This window comes from Rhinoderma darwinii, chromosome 1 (assembly GCF_050947455.1).
Source record: "Rhinoderma darwinii isolate aRhiDar2 chromosome 1, aRhiDar2.hap1, whole genome shotgun sequence".
Classification (NCBI taxonomy): domain Eukaryota; kingdom Metazoa; phylum Chordata; class Amphibia; order Anura; family Rhinodermatidae; genus Rhinoderma; species Rhinoderma darwinii.
This window is the reverse complement of record NC_134687.1, coordinates 421,026,854-421,035,123: the sequence shown is the minus strand read 5'-3', so window position 1 is coordinate 421,035,123 and position 8,270 is coordinate 421,026,854.

The window sequence follows — 8,270 nt, the reverse complement described above, 5'->3', positions numbered from 1 at the left end:
GCGGGTAAGATAGAACAGGGTTTAGGGGGCCCCGTTCTAGAGATAGGTGCGGGTCCCCGCCTCTATCTGACATTTATGACATATCCCGTGGATATGTCATAAATGTCCTTTATGGAAGACCCCTATAAATGCCGCGGTCACTATTGACCGCAGAATTTAAACTAGTTAAACAGCCAGGAACAGCGCCATCGCAGTTCCTGGCCATTAGAGCAACGTGTCAGATGTAAAACACAGCTGACAAAAGCAGTGTATGGAGCGGGCTCAGCACGTGAGCCCGCTCCGCTCCAAACATCATCCCCTCCCCGCTCCATGATGTACTGGCACATCACGGGTCGGAAAGGGGTTAAGTAAGGAGCGGTCAGGGGCACGGCGCTACCGGGTACCTTGACTGCCGACTATAAGACACAGGGACTTTTTAGCAAGGTTTATTCTTGCTAAAAACTGCGTTTTAGGCCTCATTTACACGAGCGTAATATACGCGCGTGAGACGCGCGTGCTTTTCACGCGTGTCGTACGCACCTATATTACTCTATGGGGCAGTTTAGACGATGCGTGAATTTTGCGCAGAATGAGTGCGTTGCGTAAAACTCACAACATGTTCTATAATCGTGCGTTTTTCACGCAACAACGCATGACACACGGACGCTCCTGCGTTGCATGCACGAAAATCACGCAAGAGCTGTTATGTCCATGCAAAAGAGACAACGCAAACCCAAACCAGGAAGTGCCTGCGTTTCCAGTGCGAGGGGGCAAGCCTAGCCAGTGCCTGGAGACTCTGTCAAGGTTGCTTTCAGCGTGTCATCTATTCTACTGCCATGCCGCGCGGGATGGATGTCGAGCGCCTCATCCTGTTTGTCCAGGAGCATCCTGCAATATGGGACACCCGATCAGAGGAGTACCACAACAGGACGGTAAAGGAGGACGCATGGGAGTTGGTCGCCCAGAACCTGTTTGAGCAAGAGTGGGAGACTGGCCGAACCCGGGACCGCACTCGGTTGGGTGAGTACCACGCATTTTTTGTCAATGCCTGTCATCCCTATAGAAGACCTGGGGCCCTGTATGTGTAGTCCGCTCATTAGCACGAGAAACTTAGGTGGAGCAGGTGCATCCCCGTGTCCCACGTCATTGGCACTGCAGGGCCCTTCATTTAGAAGTGAGAGGTGATAGTTCTGATGGCGTGTTATGTTTTTGTTACATCCAACAGTCCAAGATATCAAGACACGGTGGCGGAGCTGCCGTGATCAATTTAGGCGAGAGATGGGTGACACGGGTCGCAGCGGAGATGGGGCATCTCGCAAACGCCCATACATTTACACCAAGCAGCTCATGTTCTTGAAGGACATCATGGATATGCGCACGTAAGAGTTTATGCCTTTGCATGTGTCTAATGTGTGTTTGGCAATGTCCTGTTTGCCAACGTGTTGGTGTGGGCAATGTTCTATATTGTATTCTTAGGTTTTTTTCTCCTTGTAGAACCACCGACAATTTTGAGGACACCGCAGAGGAGACTGACGTGGGGGAGTCTCTGCGAGAACCTCCTGCTCCCAATGTCCTGCCGCCCAGCCCCGAGCTGACACCCCAGGAGCCCGCACCTGGCCAATCTGCAGGGCCCGTCACCTCTCCAGCACAGGAACGCCCCGTGCGTGCCCGCAGTCACCATGTTCGTGCACCACAGCCCTCTACAGCTGCCCAGGTCGATACCCGGGACCTCGACTATCTTAGGCGAGCCGCAGAAGAGGACGGGAATGATGCCTTCGGCCGCAGCATAGTCCCCCTCCTACGCCTGGTGCGCATGGACCGTATGGGCCGTCTGCAGGCGTCGATAGTCACATTGATCGACACTTGCAGACCGCCCCACAATCCAAACATCTGTTTCACGGCGATAGAGCAATGGCGCAGTGCATACATGCCGCCATCCACGCCCCAGGTGCCTGCCCAATTCCACCCTGTCCCCCAGATGGGCCGGCCGCATCCGTACATGCACCCTATGGCTCCCCACTTCGCAGGGCCAACATTCCACCCACAACATCAGCACCACTATGCTGGCGAGGAACAACCTACCCAGCTCCAGGTCCAGCATAGTGGTGCTGAAATGCAGGCGTATGCCTCCCCAGGACAACAATACCAACACCTCTGAGTGTGTTGGTGCCAATAGATTTGGACGCCACAGTTGTGTGTGGTGCAGGCCTGGCCACGTTTGTTGTGGGCTCATGTTTTTGATTTGGATTACTTTACACCATGTTGGTGTCTATGCTTTGCTACTAAAAGTTTGTGTTTGGTCCTAAGACATAAATAAAATGTTTCATGGTTAATGGTTTGAATTCGTGTTGTTATTCATTTATACCACACAACACAAGGTTTGCAACACATTTCCTTTGCCTACACTCTCACACACTTCTGGCCTTTTGGGCCAATGCATGCCCACGTGATATGAGGTTTTAGTTAATCTCTCGGGGTTTGACATGGCTTGCAAGCGATGGCAAAGTTTAGGTCCTGCCATGGGCCCCGAAGCAAACTAAGTACACTTGCAATTGGACTTTCCTAACTGTAGTCGGCACAACAGGATATCTGGAGAAAGTAAGTCGGCAACTGTCTAAAGTCCTGCTCAAACCCCGAGAGATGTAAGCTCGCAACCCGCGTCAAGGGTCCTCATGTTTTGCGAGTCCCTAACCCAACACCAACCCCAAAAAAACACAAAATTAAAAAATGGTCACATGTGACGTGGGTAGTGAAGCCGCAAAACAACATACACCCCTTCAAAGGTCATCAGCCCCCCACGGTGCTGGTCCAGATGGGCACTCAAAATATGCCGCCAAAGTATCACGCACTCGAAGGCCGGAGGAGACAGATCGGCCGAGAGGAATCACCGGGACATTGTCAGTGGTGCCTGCATGTGTTAGGATATATTCTGCATCAAAGTTAGCATCATTAATGCGGCAGAAGTTATGCAGAACTACACCCGCTTGTATAACACGTGTGACATTCTGCATGGACAATTGCATTGTTGACAGAAAGACACGCCACCTGTTTGACATAATGCCAAAGGCACATTACACACATCGCCGAGCTCGGCCCAGGCGGAGATTGAACATGCGCCGACGGTCATCCAAGCCCCTTCTTGCAAAGGGACGCATGACTTGCCTTGTGAGTGCAAACCCCTCATCCGCCACGATTACATACGGGATTGGGGGCCCGCTGGAGCCCGGGAGGATGGAGGGTTCCGGCACCGCCAGTCGCCTATTCACGAGTCGCTTCCCCATTCTTGATGTACGGAATATGCGTGCATCTGCCGAGCTTCCATACGAGCCAATGTCAACAATAGTGAAACAATAATTAGCGTCCGCCAAGGCTAACAATACCATAGAAAAATACTGCTTGTAGTTATAGTATTGTGAGCCACTGCGTGGGGGCTTTCTCACACGAATGTGTTTGTCGTCAAGGGCACCAATGCAATTTGGAAATTCAGTAGCTCTAAGAAATCCCTCTGAAATACTTAGCCACTGTTCTGTCGTGGGCTGAGGCATGACCGTGCTCTTTAACCTCTGCCACAACACGACACAGGTGGATATGACAATTAAGGAAATGGTGGTGACTCCCAAAAGAAATTCAAAATGCAACGAATGATAACTATTGCCTGTGGCCAGAAATCTAGAAAAGAACGAGGAAGAAAAAGAAAGGCAGAACACGTTAGTGGGGGGCTGGTGAAGCAGACAGCGGCATGGACTAAGTTCTAGCAGCTTCACACATACCTCAAAGTCACAAGCAGCCGTTCCTCGGCCGAAATGCAGCGTCTCATGTTGGTATTCTGGTAGGTGAGACCAGAGCGGATTTGCTCAAGCAGAAGGTCAAATGTGGCCACAGACATGCGGCAGAAGGCTCGAAATTTGTCTGGATGCCGGCTTAAGTCCTCATACAGGGTATGGAAATGGCCTTTTATTGTACGTTGGGCCACAAGTGGATGAACCCAAATGCGACTTCTTCCAGGCGTCTGGTGCTGCAGCATGTGTCGGCGCTCGCCAAACCGACGTGAGATCATCCAGACAAGAAGCACACGCGCCAGCGCTGGCGAAGCCATAATAGTTGGGTGTCAAGGCGATTCCAACGTGAAGGGAAAAACACACACTGTGGTTTCTGCAGAGGCGGAAATAAGGTTCGAAACAGACTTCTACCAGTAAGCAGGGGTTGGGCCAGCTGGCCTATTTGTAGGCGGGCGTCCCACTAATCCCCCCTGCGTTTTTTACACGCGATGCAAACGCTAGTCGTGCGCGCGTTTAAAACGCACCAACGCTGCGTATACGCAGTGCATACGCAGTCCAAACGCGGGCAAAACGCAGCGTTTTTTGCGCGCGCAAAACGCACACGCTCATGTAAATCAGGCCTTATAGTCTGAAAAATATGGTAAATTAGATTGGGTTCACACTTGTGTTTTTCTGACATATTTGTCTTTTGCTCTGTCTCGGATATAAACGGATTGAAAAACAGATAATTTCCATTAAATATTGAAGGCCCAGCGCAATTGCCAGTTTTGTACATGCTAAACTCAAGTCCTGCCAGGGTACCATCTACATACATTGCATGTTCTGTAGATTTACTTAGTTTACTCAAAGCAGTCAAGTTTCTTTATATAATCCATAGACATTATGGTAGCTTTAGGCCTTATTCACACGAACGTATCAGTTTTGCGCGCGTAAAAAATGCAGCGTTTTTCCGGTGTTGCAGTTCCGGGTGACATCAGTGTATGGTGCGTGTCTGCGTTTTTTACGTGCGTATGTCATCCGTATGTCATGCGTTATTTACGTCTGCAAAATAAAATGAAGGAGGTGGTTTTCTTTTTCTCATTTCTTTAGCAACTGTTGCGTGAATCACGCACAGCATACGGATGTGCGTCTGCGTGCTGTCCGTGATTTTCACGCACCCATTGACTTCAATTGGTGCGTGATGCGCAAAAAACGCACAAGTATAGGACATGCAGTAAGTTTCACGCAGCGGACACACGCTGTGTGAAAACCACTGAATGTCCGAATGGCCCCATTGAATTGCATAGGTCCGTGTGATGTGCGTTATTTTCACGTGCGTAACACGGACGTGAAATACGCTCATGTGAATTAGGCCTAACTGCTTTACTATAAAAAACTGTCCTCGCAAGTGTGTATGTTCACACTGAGTTTTTTGCAGGCGGAATTTCTGCCTCAAAATTCCATTTGGAAGTTTGAGGCAGATTTTCCTCTCCCTGCACGCTGATTTTCACCTGTGACCATTGAGCGCCGTGGGCATAAAACGCTGCGAGATACGCTTTCTCTGCTTCCCATTGAAGTCAATGTGAGGTCAGAGGCGTAAACGCCCGAAGATAGGGCATGTCCCTTCTTTCTTCCGCGAGGCGATTTTACCGCTTGCGGGAGAAAACCGCCCCAGCCTCCCATTGAAATCAATGGGAAGCATTTTAGGGCCGTTTTTGACGAGTTTTGCAGCGCGGTTTCCGCGTCAAAAAACTCAGTGTGAACGAGGCCTTAGGCTATGTTCACACTGATTTTTTTGCAGGAGGAAAATTCTGCGTCAAAATTCCGTTTGGGATTTTGAGGCAGATTTTGTTCTTCCTGGATGTCGTTTGCCGCGATTTTCGCGGCGTTTTCGCTCGCGCCCTTTGAGTGCTACGGCAAAAAACTGCGAAATACGGTCTCTCTGCCTCCCATTTATGTCAATGGGAGGTCAGAGGCGTAATCGCACGAAGATAGGGCATGTCCCTTCCTTATTCCGCGAGGTGGTTTTACTGCTCGCGGGAGAAAACCGCCCTCGCCTCCCATTGAAATCAATGGGAGGCATTTTCGGCCGGTTTTTCACGAGTTTTGCGGAGCGGTTTCCGCTCCAAAAAGCTTGTCAAAATACTCAGTGTGAACAGGGCCTAAGCGGAACACAGGGTTTTTTGACACGGAAACCGGGCGCAAAACGCGCCAAAAAAACGGCCGAAAATGTCTGCCATTGATTTCTATGGGAGGCGGAGGTGTTTTTTTTCCGTGAGCGGAAAAATCGTCTCGTGGGAAAAAAGGAGGGATATGCCCTATCATCGGGTATTTACGCCTCTGACCTTCGATTGACATCAATGGCAGGCAGAGAAAGCGTATTTTGTGGCGTTTTATGGCAGCAGAGCTCAATGGCCGCGGGCAAAAAACGCCACGAAAATCGGCGTGCAGGCAGAGGAAAATCTGCCTCAAAATTCAAAACTGAATTTTGAGCCAGATTTTCCTCCTGCAAAAAACTCAGTGTGAACCCAGGGTATGTTCACATGCAGAGTCAAAGGCTATGTTCACACGGAGTATTTTGGGGGAGGAATATCTGCCTCAAAGCTCCAAACGGAATTTTGAGGCAGATATTACTCCCCCAAAATACTCGGTGTGAATAGCAATTATCGCGCCGTTTTTCGCCCGCGGCCATTGAGCGCCGCGGGCATAAAACACGCTTTCTCCTGCCTCCCATTGAAGTCAATGGGAGGTCGGAGGCAGAAGCGCCCGAAGATAGGGCATGTCGCTTCTTTTCCCCGCGAGGCAGTTTTACTGCTCGCGGGAAAAAGACGCCGACGCCTCCCATTGAAATCAATGGGAGGCGTTCTCGGGCCGTTTCTGCCGAGTTTTGCGACGCGGTTTCCGCGTCAAAAAACTCGGCAAAAGACCCCGTGTGAACATAGCCTAAAAACGTCTCAAAATACGGAGCTGTTTTCAAGAGAAAACAGCTCCTGATTTTCAGACTTTTTTGTGCCACTTGCGATTTTCGCTGCGTTTTTCATGCCCGTTTTTGGAGCTTTTTTCAATAGAGTCTATGGAAAATGGCTCCAAAAAGGTCCCAAGAAGTGTCCTGCACTTTTTCGCTGCGTTTTATTACCCGTAAAAAAACGCCTCAAAAAAGGCTCCGTCGGAACAGAACGCCGTTTTCCCATTGAAATCAATGGGCAGATGTTTGGAGGCGTTCTGCTTCCGATTTTTCGGCCGTTTTTAGGGCGTTTACGGCGTGAAAAACGGCCGAAAATAGGCCGTGTGAACATACCCTTAGGGTATGTGCACACAACAACGCCAATTGCGTCTGAAACTACAGAGCGGTTTTCAGGAGAAAACAGCTCCAGAATTTCAGACGTTTTTACAAGTGCACGCGTTTTTCGCGGCGTCTTTTACGGACGTAATTAGAGCTGGTTTTCATTGGAGTCAATGAAAAACGGCTCCAATTACATCCCAAGAAGTGTCCTGCACTTTGACGCGGCCGTAATTTTACGCGCCGTCTTTTAACAGCGACGCGTAAAATGACAGCTCGTCTGCACAGAACATTGTAAGACCCATTGCAAGCAATGGGCAGATATTTGCCGACGTATTGGAGCCGTCTTTTCAGGCGTAATTCGAGGCATAAAACGCCTCCATTACGTCTGAAAAGAGGTCGTGTGCACATACCCTTACATTTGAACAGAAAGGCATGATACAATGTCGGATTAGTCGTATGACAGATACCACCTGTGACCAATGGGTTCCATTAACTTACAAGGGGGCTCGTCTGGGATCGCTCATTTTGACGGGAAGAATAGCGCTGCATCCTCCAATTAAAATCTGCCAAAAGGCTTCAAACGCAAATGTGGACATACTCCTGACAATTTGGAAATACTCCTCACGTATAGCTCTAACGTATGTCACTCTAAAGGCATACAGTGGCATGTATTGCTAATAGGCTTCTATTATAAAAAACAAAACATACACCATGTTCCAAATTATTATGCACATTGGATTTAAGTGTCATAAACATTTAATTATTAGTTTTTCAATTAAACTCATGGATGGTATTGTGTCTTAGGGCTCTTTGGATGATTGTAATCAATCTCAGGCACCTGTGATAATTAGTTTGCCAGGTGTGCCCAATCAAAGGAAAACTACTTAAGAAGGACGTTCCACATTATTAAGCAGGCCACAGGTTTCAAGCAATATTGGAAAGAAAAAGGATCTCTCTGCTGCCGAAAAGCGTGAAATAGTGCAATACCTTGGACAAGGTATGAAAACATTGGATATTTCAAGAAAACTTAAGCGTGATCATCGTACTGTGAAAAGATTTGTGGCTGATTCAGAGTACAGACGGGTTCGTTCAGATAAAGGCATAATGAGGAAGGTTTCTGCCAGACAAATTAATAGGATTAGGAGAGCAGCTGCTAAAATGCCATTGCAAAGCAGCAAACCGGTATTTGAAGCCGCTGGTGCCTCTGGAGTCACGCGAACCTCAAGGTGTAGGATCCTCCAGAGGTTTGC